Raw genomic sequence first — 16,271 nt, forward strand, 5'->3', positions numbered from 1 at the left:
GCTGTCTGATTTCCTATCAATTTGCTGCACATTCTGGATGCGTCTATAATTCAGCTTTTGCTCATCACTGCATCTATTTAAATGCTAAGAGCCTTTATGGTAATTGATTTCAATATCTTAAGACTGATTAAATGAAATACACTATGGGGCAGATTTATGTTTCCTAGCACATCCCTGCAAATCAGCAGGGATGCGCCAGGAAAGATGCGTCACGCAAGTTTACCCTTGCGCCACCACAGATGCGCCGCATTTACAATGCAGCGCATCGTGGCGCAAGGATAAACAGATGCGTGACGAATCTGATGGCGTAAGGGCAGCGCATTGCTGGAGTCGTGTCGCAAGCACGACGCAACTCCAGCAATGTTTAGGGCTGCCCATACCTAACATGCTGCGTCATGCCTTACGCATGCTTCAAGAAGGGTTTTGACACAGCAGCGTCGGAAAAGTGACTCAGTGAAATCTTGTAGATTTTACTGCGTCACTTTTCTGAGGGTTTTTCCGATGGAACGCCCACCCTGCATACATTAAATCTGACGCAGGTTTAATGTGGCGCAGGGCTTTACACCGTGACGCATCTCCATAGATGCGTCACAATGTAAATAGGGCGCAGGGTTTACGCCGCCGCTGTATCACAAAAGTGACGCAACAGCGGCGTAAAAGTGGCGCAAGTCTAACATAAATCTGTCCCAAAATTTTTGACTTCTGTATTTCATTTTAATATCTTTACTAAACCTTCATTGCTTTTTCAATTACTGACCTAGAACTCCCTTTTTGAGTAAATCTTATTTATTGACTGTTATTTGAAATTCTGTTTTGAAAAATACTAGGCTAGTGAAGTTTGTCTACTCACTGCCACAGGCTGCACTTCATGTTCCAAAGGCAATGCAAGCACCACACCAGTGCCTAATTAGAGCAGTTGGTTTCCTGTTCTTGGCACCAGCACTTAATTGTCAATACCAGCACTTATGACAGCTGACACATGGTGGCGCTGTTTGTGCAAATAAAAGATGAGCAGAACAACAGTTGTTTATTAATTCAAGGTACATTAAAAACAACTAATACCATCCGCCAAGTAATTCTTATAGTTTTGGGGGCCTTGAATAGTCTGAAATGTCACACTTGTTGCAGTCTGATAGCTAGTAGTTGTGTATTTACTATCATTGCTGGCTCTGGCAGTGGCAATGGGTGACAGAAGCTGTAGTTGGCTCCTGACAAGGACCCTGGCACCTATTTTTCAACAAATTAAGCACTGCACAATGCAGACTCTACCAATGGTCTCCACATCAGCTAGTTTGTGCTCTGCCCGTGCTTTCTTCCACAGCCACAATCTCACTGTTTAAGCCTCCTCTGTGTCATGGGTGATGTAGCGCTTTCCCTCCATCTCTCGATCCTAAAGCGCGACTGATGAACTAGGAGTGGTGGTATTACTTTTAGGATTTTGTTGCTCCCCAAATCATCTTGGTCATTCAAAGCAATTTAATATCACGTAACATCTCAGAATCAAATGTAAAGCACATTTGGCTTTACAATAAAGACTGGCAACAATTATACTGAAAACCATGAAGGGTTTATTATAAAATTAAAGTCATTATAGGAAGTGAAATTCAATGGCAAAGAGTCAGTCAGTATGTCACATAAGGTATGAAGTTCAGAATAAATGCAAAGTAAAAAATAGCAGAAATCAGACCTTCAGAGTATTGCCTCCTGAAGGTCTGAGGAGAGCAAACCCTGCACCCTCATTTTAAAGGGTGAAATACAAAGGGGGCCATACATTTGGTGTGAATATGCAAAGGTCAAAAATCCCAGTACATTTTATTACAGAAAGAACAATAGAACTTAAAACTACATTTATCAGCGCTGTCCCACAGTTTCATATGAGGCGGTTTTCATCCCCGGTGCTCCTGAAACACCTTATAGTTAGTACAAAGTTACAAATCAAGGTCAAGTTTTCATGAAAAACACATCAAAGTCCCAATAGGAGAGACCTTAGAAAAGCATCCACTTGCTAACAAAGCATGAAAACGAAGCTGCAGAACGAAGCATCATGTAAGGAGAGAATGACATTGTGTTTCAAAACATTTCTTTTGAGTGCTGAGTGCATTATCTGAAATGTGACTGCGTGCAAGAATAAGATGGGGACATACAATAACAACCATCTTGAAATTGTGTAAAACAAACATAACTTCTCAGCATAACACATTGAATTTGTTATGTTTCTAATCACACCGTGATACTAAAATCATACATTGTTAAAACTAGTATTTGACTAGTGCATAGAATTATACTCCTTGCCACTTTCCTCTGCAATGCTACCCTGAGAACTGCTGATGGATGCAATTGAGAGTCGACATTATTAATGACATTACAAAGATCATACCTGATGCATACATACAACCAGCCCTTAAATTAATAATCTTTAGAGTTTGCGTGCACATGATGTGTTACCATGTTCACCATCATCTACTTGGCATACTAAATAAGGAGCAGAAAAACGTGTTAAGTGAATCCTAAAAGAGAATGCATTTCAGATCAGGCACATCAGAGGTTTTTTTTTTTACTGAGTTCTTCCTTGTCCAACATCTATAGATTTGTATGTGTCTCTCTCTTTCGTTTTTCTATTTTTCACGCTTTTATGATTTCTCATTGGGTGCTCACATCTCACTCCCGCATGAAATGTGAAAAATTGCTTGGCACTTTAATGTTCTCTCGCAGGAAGAACACCTTACAGTCCAGCCTTAAAATCAATGCTCTACTTTGTAACTGGATGCCGGCCTAGTCTTTATGAAAGAATCAGGATTTTTTAAATCTATGTTTTTGGGACACTGACAACTATCTATCACTTTCTGTGGTGATACTCAAATGATGAAATGTCGATCACACGTCTGTATGCATCATAGCATCCTTAAATAAATCAGCACTCACTCCTGCCCAAAAGATGCTTTCACTGGACAGCTCCGAAGCTGTGTACTAATAAACCCTGACACCCTTCAATCACTACCCAAAAGCTTTTAGTGGTCAACAGTCTCCAGATTGAAAACTAGTTTAAATTCCAGCACACCCGACATACTTGGAATCCAAGTTACCAGCGAAGCCATCGGACAGTGTTAAGCACTGACCCCCTCCTAGGGTAACTTCCAGTATTCAACAGATAGGCGCTTGCTACACATGCATGCATATATTGACCTCTCAATGGGCTTCAGTGCACATGCTGTTATGCACATCATCCCCCAATATCACTGGCATCCGGGATCTATGGAGCCCCGCTTTATCTGGCATGATGCAGAGAGAAAACGTGAATGCGTCATCTCATGACCTACAATTGATGCCTGTATAATTCCCCAATGGCCATCTCTACAATGGTTGCATTCAATATCAATACAACTGTGCAAGATATGGGAATCCGTTCACTTCGAAATTACAGATACCCATATAATACACCTCCTGAAATGCATAGCATGCTGAAAAATGAATATGACACATATAAGAATGAATGTCATATGTGTCAAAGTAATTATGATACCCAAAAGAATGAATTTGACTCGTACCAGAACAAATACGAAACATGGCACAGTGACTATATGCTACTTAGTAAATAATATGAATAACACACACTCTGAATTAAATAAGAGATATACTAACATATATATCAACTATACTGAAATGAATATGTAAATAATTCATTTAAGTATAATTAATATATATGTTAGTTATAGCAAGCACTGAAATTAAAACAATATGCATCAAAAAAGAATGTGACATTTCTTGAAGTGACTGACAAATGTCAAGAGGACTATGACATGCTGAAATGAATATGATAGATTAAAATGTCTATGAATTGCGTTGAAATGAACATTACCAAGATTGGTATGAAAGTGAGATATACGAAAAAGAATTGGAGATGATTTAAAATGAATATGACTTGTTCTGAAATTAATATAAGAGCCATTGAAATGAAATTGACATGACTTACAATGAATGAATATGACCAACACTGAAATTCTCATTACATTCTTAAAAATGAATATGGCATGCATTGAAATTAAAATGATACATATTGAAATGGATATGACATAGGTGAAAATATATATGACACATGGTAAAATTAATATGACAAGTAGTAATATAATTATGACATCCGTTGTAACAAATTTAACATTGATTGAGAGGAATTTGACACATGTTAAAATGAACATGACATGTACTAATATGAATATGAGCTTCATTCAGAGGAATTTGATTTGAATTCAAAATGAATATGTGTAACGTTGAAATTAACATGATATTTATCAAAATGAATAGGCCTTGCATTGAAAATCTTATGCTACAAATTGAAATTAATAATATATGTGGTAAAATGAATGTGACTTTTGTAAAAATGAATATAAAAAGTGTTAATATGAATGCAACGTATACCACAAAACACTGCTCCTAGTGTGATGAACCTAGTACAGTTACAAAAACATTGTGAGTGTAGGCATCTCACAAAAAGTGACAGACTGGTCTCACACACCACCTGTTGTCATGCTTCATCGTCGGCCAGTCCTCGCCCTCTAAAACCTTTGTTTGATAGAGGGCGGGCATAGACCTGACGACAGGGATGCACTTCTAATCTATTGAGTGGGGGCCCATGAAAATGTGCGTGAGGTTAAAAATCATTATAGTTATCAGGAAATCTATTTTAATGTGGCTAATAACTATATGATACTAAAAACATTGGACGGTGAGTGGGGTGTTTAGTGTCCCCTAACTGTCTTGTGAGTGGTCAACATGTTTCTGCCACGTCGGCCCAGGTGGGTCCAAGGCATTCATCAGGACCTAAGTGTAAACAGAGGGGCTCCGTTCTTACCAACTGGTGGCAAGAAGCTACCACTGTGCGGGTGTGGCAAAGGCCACTCTCCACTTCCTACACGGCTTCCAAACATCAAGCCTAGAGAAAGAGCGATAGATATCATACATTTTTGTAACAGTAGGTTTGGGTCAAGAGAACAAATAAAAAATGCATCAAGAAACAGCGCATGCATTGGTTCCTATAAGGGAGTGACTCTTCACGTGACTTGTGACACTCTATGTGTGTACACAGAAGCAGGGAATGGTAAGAGCAAGGTGGCTCTCATAAATCTTACCCTAATTGCAAAAACTACTTGCCCCATGGGGGGAGGGGGAGGGAAAACTCCTGTTGTTCGTTCTGGAAGGAAAAAATGTAAACCACAAACTGCATGAATGAGTGTATTGGAGGGAAACCTCCAAACATATATGCAAAACACCCACATTTGCACAAGAATATGAATGCAACACCAATTGAAAGGAATATGACATGCTAAAATGTATAGGAAAATAGTCTAAATAAGATGAGACCCATTGAAATTAATTCAAAATACATTAAAAAGTATATGACAATGGTAAAATTATAATGAAACTTGTTTAAAAGAATATGACAAGCTCTGAAATTCATATGATACACATGGAAATGAATATGACAGATATTGAAATAATTATAACATATGTTGAAATGTATAAGACCCACCTTAAAATTAATATGACAAGTGTTAATGTGAATATGACATCCATTGAAATAAATATGATATTTATTGAAAGGAATATGACACATGCTAACATGAATATGAACCACTTTTAAATGAGTATGCAACCTGCTGAAATGAATGTGTCCCACATCAAAATTGTTATGAAATTTATTAAAATGAACATGACACTTGTTGAAAGGAATATAAAACTATGTGGGATAATTGTGGCATGTATTGCAATGAATAAAGCACATTTTTAAATGAACACTAGCCATGTTTAAATTAATATGACTCATGCTTAAATGAAAATGGGATGCATTGAAGTTATGTTGGTTTGCTTACAAATTAACAATAGATTTTGAAATTACACGTTCTGAAAGTATATTATATGGGCTAAAATGGATTAATTAGAATGAATATAACAAATATTTAACCATATATAAAAGAAGGAAACATCCTTTATTATGTACCCATTACCACAGATAAGTTTCTCACGCAGGTAAGTACCTCACAGGTTAGTATTTCTACCTTTTCCACACAGTGCTTTACCACGCAGGTAATTATTTTTTCAAGTAACTTGTTTTTAGGGGCATGCAGAGGTAAAGGGAAGCAAGGGTGATTTTAGGGTTTAAGGTTGACCAGATGTAAAGGGTAGTAAGGGTAATTTTAGGATTTAGAGTACAGCCCAGGTGTACAGTGGAGTGGTGTAGAGTGGAACGCCATACAGTGGAGTGGCGTAGATTGGAGTGGCATATGGTGGACTAGCATAAAGTGGAGTGGTGTAGAGTAGAGTAGCGTACAGGGCAGGGGCAAACAGTGGAAAAGCGTGCAGTGGAGTGTCGTTCAGTGGCGTGGCATACAGTGGAATATTGCAGAGTGGAGTGGTGTATAGTGGAGCGGTTTAGAGTAGAATAGCGTATAGTGGAGTAGCGTACAGTGGAGTTGGGTAGAGTGTAATACCATGCAGTATAGTGGTATAGACTAGAGTTGGGTACAGTGAATTAGTGTAAAGTAGAGTGGCGTAGAGTGGAGTGGAGTGGCATACCGTGAAGTGGCATATGGTGTAATAGCGAATAGAGGAGTGGAGTACAGTGGAATGGCGTGGAGTGGAGTGCCATTCAGTGGAGTGTCATAGATTGGAATGGTGTACACTGGAGTGGCGAACAGTGGAATACCGTAAAGTGGAGTGATGCATAGTGAAGTGGCACACAGTGGAATAGAGTGGAGTGGAGTATGATGTAGTTGAAATAGAGCAGGAATGTAGATTATGGTGTGCAGAGTAACACCAAAACAATGAATTTGCTTATTTACCAAGCAATGCAGGGCCACACATGCTGGCCTTGCATTGCTTTGTGCATCTGACTCAAGTATTGTGTTGCCCATGCAACACCATGCGTAGCACAAGGGTAATGCAATACAATTCTACAGGTAGGCCTTAATGATATATTATGCCCTAGTATACCACTGTAACTTTGCTGTATAGCGTGGTACTTGGCGATGGCAAGGCAGTAGATGATTTGCTAATGGCTGTCTTTATGAAATTAAAAGGCATCCATATTGTTTACACTACACTTTGGCTGTGTTCTAGGTAAAGCTCTAGATATAGGCAACTACTAGGTTCTAGTCTTGTTCACTACCTATTGCCCCTTTATGAAAGTGGTAGTAGATAGGGACATTTTCGAATATATTTTTTACATATTTTTAAAACTTAACAGTGGATATGCTATAAGGACCTGCACATCGTAAAGTATGCACTGTAATACGATAGATTATTATTCACAGTTGTATTGGGTGCTCGCAAATCACCACATACTCATCCACCTAGAGTAATGGTCATCTCAAAGAATAGAAAATTCCCAAGATGTTACAATTTGTCAAACAGGCAATGCAGCACACCACAAAAGTCACATACACCCCACAAGCCAATCTTATTTCCGGGTGTAGTCCGTTAGTTGTAAATGTTGTTCAAAGCACAAAATCAATATCCGTTTTTGATATTACTGGATATATAGTATTTATTCTGTGGTAATCAAATCGGTATCCATATTTTCACAGCGCAGCCGACGCGCGTTTCGCCCAACGGGCTTTCTCAAGGCTGCATGTGTACAAAAGAAAAGAAAAACATAGTATCTAATCACCTGTACAAACAGATATATCACCAATATTGTCGACTGTACTATGTATATACATCAAAGTAATTTAGTTGAAAATGCAAACCTAATCAACAATCTATCATATAATTTAATACAATCAAAACAGGGCTCCAGGGGAAAGTACCCTCAAAAACAGAGTGCTCCCCTAGAGTGGGTAATTTATAGAGAGATACGTCCCGAAAGGTTCCCCAGATAGCAAGAACGTGCATGTGAAGAACACCAATGGGTAACTGAAGCCTGTCTCTTTGAGTTACCCAATTAAAACATGTGTATATCACCATTGTGAATATGAGTGGTAATGGTGGTGCCCATGTGGGATATTAAATCAGCTCAAAAAAAAATAGGAAATAAAAAATGGGGCACATGCTAGTAAAGTGCTCGAAGTAAATAACTCAGAGGTGATATGGTCTCACCTTAAACAATTCAACGTCTCGTTCAAAAATAGTAAGTGAAGTTTGTAAAGTCTGTAAGAAAAATTACCGAACCAGATCAACGCACTTCGGCTTCGACAAGTGCGTCGGATGGATTGTTTTGACATCTATCCGGGGAAGTTGTTACTGTTGGGAACTAACTTGCGATACCATAGAATTTGGAGTTATAGGAACGATACCGTGTGATGTTTTGTTAAAAAGGCCGTGTTAGATACACATTATGCTGATCAAAGGATGTGAATTGATATGATTATGTAGAATGAATTTACATTACAGACGTTACAGTAACGTGTTGTTATAACGCTAATTTCTGGGTTGGAATATTAAATCCTAGATTCACACGCGCGCAATGGATTTGTTGCGGTAAAGATACGTATGGAACTAGGCAGTGATTACTTATTTGTGTGACATATCTGTTTCAGAGGGGACGGATCCTGGTCCTTCTGATTGCTCGAACAATATCACAATTGCACTAAACGCCGACAGTGTCCTATCTAAGACAATCTCTTAACATTACACGGGACGATTCTGTCAAGATTAGGTAAGCAATACCTAACGTATGGACAAACGGTGTGTCAGATATCGTGATAGTTTAGTATCAGTGCGTTGATCTGGTTCGGTAATTTTTCTTACAGACTTTACAAACTTCACTTACTATTTTTGAACGAGACGTTGAATTGTTTAAGGTGAGACCATATCACCTCTGAGTTATTTACTTCGAGCACTTTACTAGCATGTGCCCCATTTTTTATTTCCTATTTCTTTTTGAGCTGATTGAATATCCCACATGGGCACCCCCATTACCACTCATATTCACAATGGAGATATACACATGTTTTAATTGGGTAACTCAAAGAGACAGGCTTCAGTTACCCATTGGTGTTCTTCACATGCACGTTCTTGCTATCTGGGGAACCTTTCGGGACGTATCTCTCTATAAATTACCCACTCTAGGGCAGCACTCTGTTTTTGAGGGTACTTTCCCCTGGAGCCCTGTTTTGATTGTATTAAATTATATGATAGATTGTTGATTAGGTTTGCATTTTCAACTAAATTACTTTGATGTATATACATAGTACAGTCGACAATATTGGTGATATATCTGTTTGTACAGGTGATTAGATACTATGTTTTTCTTTTCTTTTGTACACATGCAGCCTTGAGAAAGCCCGTTGGGCGAAACGCGCGTCGGCTGCGCTGTGAAAATATGGATACCGATTTGATTACCACAGAATAAATACTATATATCCAGTAATATCAAAAACGGATATTGATTTTGTGCTTTGAACAACATTTACAACTAACGGACTACACCCGGAAATAAGATTGGCTTGTGGGGTGTATGTGACTTTTGTGGTGTGCTGCATTGCCTGTTTGACATATTTTTAAAACAAGTTTAGGGAGAGTCATGCTAGCACCTAGCAAGTATGTTTTTTTAAGAAAACATTTGTTATTTAAAAAAAATTGTAAGTAGCACAGTAATTTCTAGATATTACTGCAGTACTGTGTCGACCTTCATGAGAATTAAATATGTTGAAAATTGTAAATACACAGTAGTACACTATGTTTGTGAAATATAGTGTATTTTAAAGGTTTTTCCAATTTCTTGAGAGAGTTGGGGCAAGTGAGAGGGTTAAGTAGGCAGGTGTGTTGAATGACGGATGATGAGTAAATAATGAGGACAATATAACATTTGAGATAGGCTTGAGTGATAAGAAATGAGAAATAAGAACAGAGACATGAGGCATGAAGGATTAGATTGTCCTAAAATAGACAGGGTAATGTACATTTTAGGATATCATTTTTTGTCAATTTCACTGATCACACAAAGCAAGAAGAAAAGGTGAACCGTAAGAGATATAGAAACAGCGTTTAGGGATAAGAGGTGAGGAAGAATAAAGTTAGTGTGATTGTAGAAAAATGAGTGATGAGGTGCAAGAGATGAGGAGTCACTACTGAGCAATGAGAGATTGGAGGTAAGACATGGAAGATGGGTTATGAGGTTTGGGAGTGGCAGATGAGACCTCAGGAGTGAGAAGTAATGTATGACAGATAAGGTTTAAGGTATGAGGATTAAAGTGTGAGGGGTGATGACTGAGGGATGAGGAGTGAGCAATGAGGATGTCTTAAAACGGATTAGGTACTGCACATTTGAAGGATGATGAATGAGTAAAAGTAGATGGGGAGTGAGAGATGAGAAGTAAAAACTGAGAGATGAAGTGTGAGGAATGAGGACTGAAGGTTGATTGGTGAGGCTTCCAGTGATAAAGGAAGAATGAGGGAACAGTGAGGCATGATGAGGGAGAAATATGGGGTGAATATTGAGAACAGTGTCATGAGGAGAAAGGGATAAGGATATCCTAAAATGATCAGGGTGGTGGGCATTTTAGGAAAACATAATTTGTCCACTTTCCTTGCCACTGTTGAGGTGAGGATGAGTGAGCAGTGATGGATAAGGGTTGTAGAGTAGGAAATCAGGGGCAGGAGTGTGGAATGAGGGATGGAAAGTGATGGACCTGGGTGACTTAGTGAGGAATTTGGAGAGAGGAATAAAGGATGAAGATTGAGCCATGAAGATGAGGACTGAGGGAGAAGGAGAAGGGGGTGAGGGATGAGATAAAAGATAAGAAGTGAGGGTTGAGGAGTGAGACTGGAGGGAGGGATAATTAAAAGTGAGTGATGAGAGTTAACGAATGAAAAATGAAGGATGAGGAGTCATACCTCAGGGCTGAGCACTGAGGAGTGATGGATAATAATGAGGAATTATGGTTGATGAAAAGGTATAAAAAGCGAAGAAAGAGGAGTGAGGGCAAGAGGGTACGAAATGAGGAAAGAGAACAGAGGCGTGAGATGTATGTGACCAGCATGTTCTAAAACAATCAGTGTGGAATACATTTTAAGGTATCACTATTTGTCCATTACACTCATTTCTCAGAGGGGGGTATGAGCAGTGAGGTGTGAAGAAAGAAGAATAAAGAGAGGTGAGGAATGAAGTGTGACAAATAATGATGAAGAGTGAGTGGAAGAATGGGAAATAAAAAGATTGACTAAGGGATGAGGGATGTGGGATGTAGTGGGACAACTGCGGGATGAGGGGTGAGGAATGAAACATTAAATCATAGGTTGGGTGATTCAGAGTGAGCGATCTGAAGGGATGAAAGGTGAGAGATGACTTATGTATGGGGAATGGAGGATGGCTGACTGATAGTCAGGGATAAGAAGTGAGGGTAGGATAGAAAATGGGTGAGGAAAAAAGTGAGAACCATTAGAAGGGCATTTAAGGACCCATTTATATGTTGGCTATGACTGCAATCCACCAGGGAAATGGAGTAAATTACTCTGTCACCCTGAGAGAGATTCCGACTGCCAAATTTTAAAATGTCTACTGCTGGACATTTCAAGCATTGACAGGAACCACTGTTTCCTCTCTGCCAACATGTAAATTGGACCCTAAGCATGACAGAAGAGAAGTAAAGATTGAAGAGTGGGAAAGAAGGGATGAGCAATGACAAGCCAGGAGAGTGGTAGTATGAGTAATGGATATGGATTGATGGGTGAGTGTTAAGGAGTGAGAGGGGATACATGAGGAGTAAAGGAAGTGGACGGATAAGGCCTGATGGATAAGAATTAAGGTGGGACATGATTTAACCATGAAAGAAATGAATGAGGGGGAAGGTTGAGAATTGAGATTACTGATTGAGCGAAAGCTGAGGATTGATGAGTGATGTATAAGGAATGAGGTAAGAAGTATAAGGAGTAAAGTGAAGTAAAGGATGAGTAGCAAGAAATTAAAAATAAGGAGTGGGTGCTGTGGAGTGCAGAATAGGAAGTGAGAAATTCAAAAGGAGGGATCTGACAGGAGTGAGGGATGAGTACGTGATTCGGATAATGGATGACAAGTGAGGAATGAGGAGTGAGGGATGAGGACAGGTTAGTAACACATAAGGATTAAGAGATGAAGCTTTAGGAGTGAGAGATTGGAAAAGAGGAGTAAAGGATGAGGAGTAAAAGCTGATGAATGGGGAAATTAGGTATAAGGGTAAGGAATAACAAATCAGAGATGCAAAATAAGACATCCAGCATGGCTAGGTCCAAGAAGGTGTACCCTGCCACACTCTGATATTGGCGGCCTGACCTGGATGAGGAGCGCTTGTAATAGCAGTGTGGCGACTGCAGTGTCTGTTGGTGCGGCCTGCCTTGGCCCTGCTTGTGGATGGGATTCCATGTTAGAAGGCTGGGTGGCCCCACTTTGTCACCTCTGTAGTGATGGTAGGCAGTGGCACGAACAGCAGGCACTGAGGAGGATATACAAGTGGGCCCATGGATATACAAGCGGGCCCATGGAGACAAATGAGTTCGCTGAGGGTTGGAGAAAGGCCTGCTCAAGCTTCCTGGTATTTGGGATATGCCGAGAGGACGAGGCTTTCCTTTAAGGCACTGACCACTGGCGACACAATCTTGTAGAGCTCTCCGGTATCTTAGGTCAGCAGGTGGCTGCCCTCATCTAAGCCGTTTGCTAAAACTCACCACTGAGATTCATACATTCTGGTGAAGTCCAAGTTAACCCTATGATATGTAGAGATGCCATACAGGGAATCTTGGCTCCACTGCAAATGCTTGGCCCGGGATGGGCTCCTGCATGGCATTTGACTCCTCTGGGACCCTAATGCAAATCGATTGGCTGCTGTGCTGCATTACTGGGGTTAACCTAGAGAGGAGCCTGCTGGACCTCCAGTGTCAGGAGTAAAAGTTGATGTGGCCCCCAATGTATTCATCGTGTAACATTCTGCCAGGTGTCAAGTCCCATCACTCTAGGGATGTGGTGGTAAGTTGCAAAGGAGTGGACCGTGTTAAAAAAATGAGATCTGCACCTTAGGGCATGCAGCCTCTACTCATATCTGAGTTCCCCCCCAGCAGCCACAGTATCCCCCAATGGTCATACATCCTCACCATACTGGGAACGGGGGGCTCCAGGCGGGGCCCAACTGCCTACATTCTGGTATACATGATGGGGAAGGGTAACACTATGCATGCTAAATTGTACTTAGAAGCTGAAAAGACAGTCATCTTTTACTCATTGGAAGAAGCATTATCCTTTCAGCAACCCACCTCAGAAACGGATGATGATGACATGAAATCGTAACTAGTGCACATCCAGTAAGAATATGTGATGATACATTGCATGCACTACAACGCATGCGATTACAATGTGGTCATTACAACAACCACGTTTTTACAATGCAAGCCATTACATCGAAATTTGTTTCTACGACTTGCAGTAGGGGGCGCGCTGGACTTAGGAATAGAATAATTTACTATTCCAACTCCAGCATGTGCAAGAGTAGGGAAGGTGTTGGAATAGTAAATGACACTATTCCTTTGTTTAGCGTGGACCCTACAGCAAGTCATTGAAACGACTTGCAATGTATTGGCTTGCGTTGTAACAACGCGGTCTTTGTAGCGCATGTGATGTAAAATCTGTTTCCCATCCAGTAAAGCCTGACTTCTAAAGATAATAAGATTGGAAACTTTACTTCAGAGTGGACAAGCTAATCATTATTCTCAGCAAGCAAGAAAAGTGGACTACTACAGCTGAAAGTCGAATTCCCACTCTTGACAGCTGTCTATAATGAAAGAAACTGGTAGACATCAGTAAAGAGCTAAATGTCATAAAAGTAAGGAACGAGCACTTGGAGACAAGATCATTATACAACAGCCTAATAGGTATGCCTCAGACAACAAACACGGGTTATATGGCTTCCTAAATTCCTCTTTAAAGCTGACAGCTTTTCGCATTGTTTGCTGCGGAAAGGGCTCACCGATCCCTGGGCTCAAGACTCTACCTGGGGCCCAATTACCTCTAGAATGCTCAATTTTAGTGATCAAAATACAGCCCTGAACCGGGCCTGAGGAAAAAGAGACACTGACATTCTGACAAACGAGTACCCCAATCCCTCCATCTTTCTGTATTTACGCACAGAGTTCAAGAAGCCAGGCATGAGTATTTTACATCAAGTGAAAACTGAGCCAAGCTGGACTACAATATGCAATGGTGTACCTGGGGCGCTTTCACATCCTGCATCACAACAGGCACTACCTTTTCCTGAGTCCTCAAAGCGCTGCCCTTTCAGTGCAGAAACTCATTAAAAACTCAATACGCAAAGTAAAGAACTACAACACATAAAGTGACCCACCAAGACAAGAAGTATATGAAACCGTTTATTTACAATAAAAACTTAGGATCCAACTGTAGATCATTACCATGCAGTATGAGGCACTATAGTACTCCCCATCAGGGGGGCTGATTTGATGAGGAGTCTAGAAACAAGTTTAGAGTGTCCCTGAGCAGATATAGAAATGCCCCAAGGAAACAAATTGGAGAGAGAGTGACAGGCTTGAGATTAAGAATTAAAATGAAGGAAACTAGGCACCAAAGAACAGCAAAAATAGCAAGATGGTGTAGCAGGTATCAGTTAGAATAGCAGGAAAAAAGCAAGAAAAAGGGGGCAATCATGGTATGTAAAAAATTCTTACATTAGATGGGGCCATGTGAGCATGGATATAGATAAAGTATATCCCCAATAAAAACAACATGCAGATGAAATGAGACCCGTAGAACAGTAACGGATCCATAACAAAGGGGGACAATTGATATCAATTGTCCCCCTTTGTTATGGATCCATTGTTGTTATAAATGGTGCAAAACATGCAGATGAAATGAGACCCGTAGAACAACAACAGGTCAAGACAAAAGACTGTAGCCTCACTCAGTTGCATGATCATGTCCACTATATGTATACCAGGGTGTCTCTCTCTTTCAATTGCTCAGTTTGGCTAGCACATATCAACACAAAGCATAATGCTCAACCACTGTCCTTTTTTGTGCCACTGTAATGGGCGAAACCTAAGGTGTGGGACCTTTGGAATGTTCAATAATGTCATGTTTCAGAAGCGTTTCCAACTCTTTGTCTACCGCTTCTTGCAAGTGAATAGAGATTCTACGGTGTCCCTGAGCTACAGGACAAATTTCTTTGTTGATGTGCAGTTGTACTTTAATTTGCTTGCGCTTTCCTAAACTACGAAATAATGAATGATGGGAATTGGTTCATAATCTCAGGCTGAGCACAGAGGTTATAGTTGAAGGATATCAACCCCACATCAGCCGCAGTGGCAAAACTGAGCAAATAGGCACTGAATGAAGTTCCCTGCAGAACGTGAATGGTGGCTCATACTGATGTTGTTTTGTGCTGCATGGTCGCTGTAAATGACCCTTGGCTTCATAATGGTTTAGAAGCTTCCTAGGTGTATAACTTTGTGTCGGACAGAGTGAGACATGACACAGGTGAGAGTTTGTTGAACTTTTCCACTGGCATGATATTAAGCGATGCCCCACTGTTGATAATGAAGGTTGTGGGTTGACCATACACCTCCAATGTGATTTTGGGACAGTGTCAAAATGAATTTCAACTCTTTGTTTGGTGAGTTCTTTTTGAACTTCGTTCTTCTTCACAAGCAGCTAACCCCACATGTGCACATCGGTTTTTGGTAGACATCATTAGCACAAACTCGTCTTTTTTACTGGTGCTTGATAGTGATATTGTAGAGCCTTTGTACAATGAGCTTGACGAATATTGATTCTCCCTGGCCTTGACTTGTCGAAGCCAATGTTGCTTTTTGATTTTGTGGGAATGGCAAGAGTGTTTCTGGTATGCTCTTACATTCATCTTGTCTTTCTTGTCTTAGCTCGACACATAGTTATGAAGTGGTTCACTTTCCGACAACCTCTACAAGTTTGTACAAGGGCCAGCCATTTGCCTTCATGGGGAAATAAATAAAATGTCGACTTAGGTGCACCTTTTTTGTGCATGTGCTAGCTTTTCATGGTCAACAGTGATTCACTGTATGCTGCCCCTGCTTCCAGCTTCCATATCAGCGGGTTGTCCTTCTGCTCATTCCTCAGCTCTTGCAACCATAAGTATTTTCTTCAGATTGAGTGTCTCTCTTAACATATGCCCTCTAAACAAATCCGAAAGAAAGCCAACAATGACTCTAAGGCGCATGGCTACTTCCTCAGTAACTTTTCGGTACGACGTTGCGTCAGTCTGTGGAACTTTCTTTACCGCTACTTTCACTCCATCCCCTACAAGGTTTTTCAAATATTTGAT

The sequence above is a fragment of the Triturus cristatus genome, chromosome 3_1, assembly GCF_964204655.1.
Source record: "Triturus cristatus chromosome 3_1, aTriCri1.1, whole genome shotgun sequence".
Taxonomy (NCBI): Eukaryota; Metazoa; Chordata; class Amphibia; order Caudata; family Salamandridae; genus Triturus; species Triturus cristatus.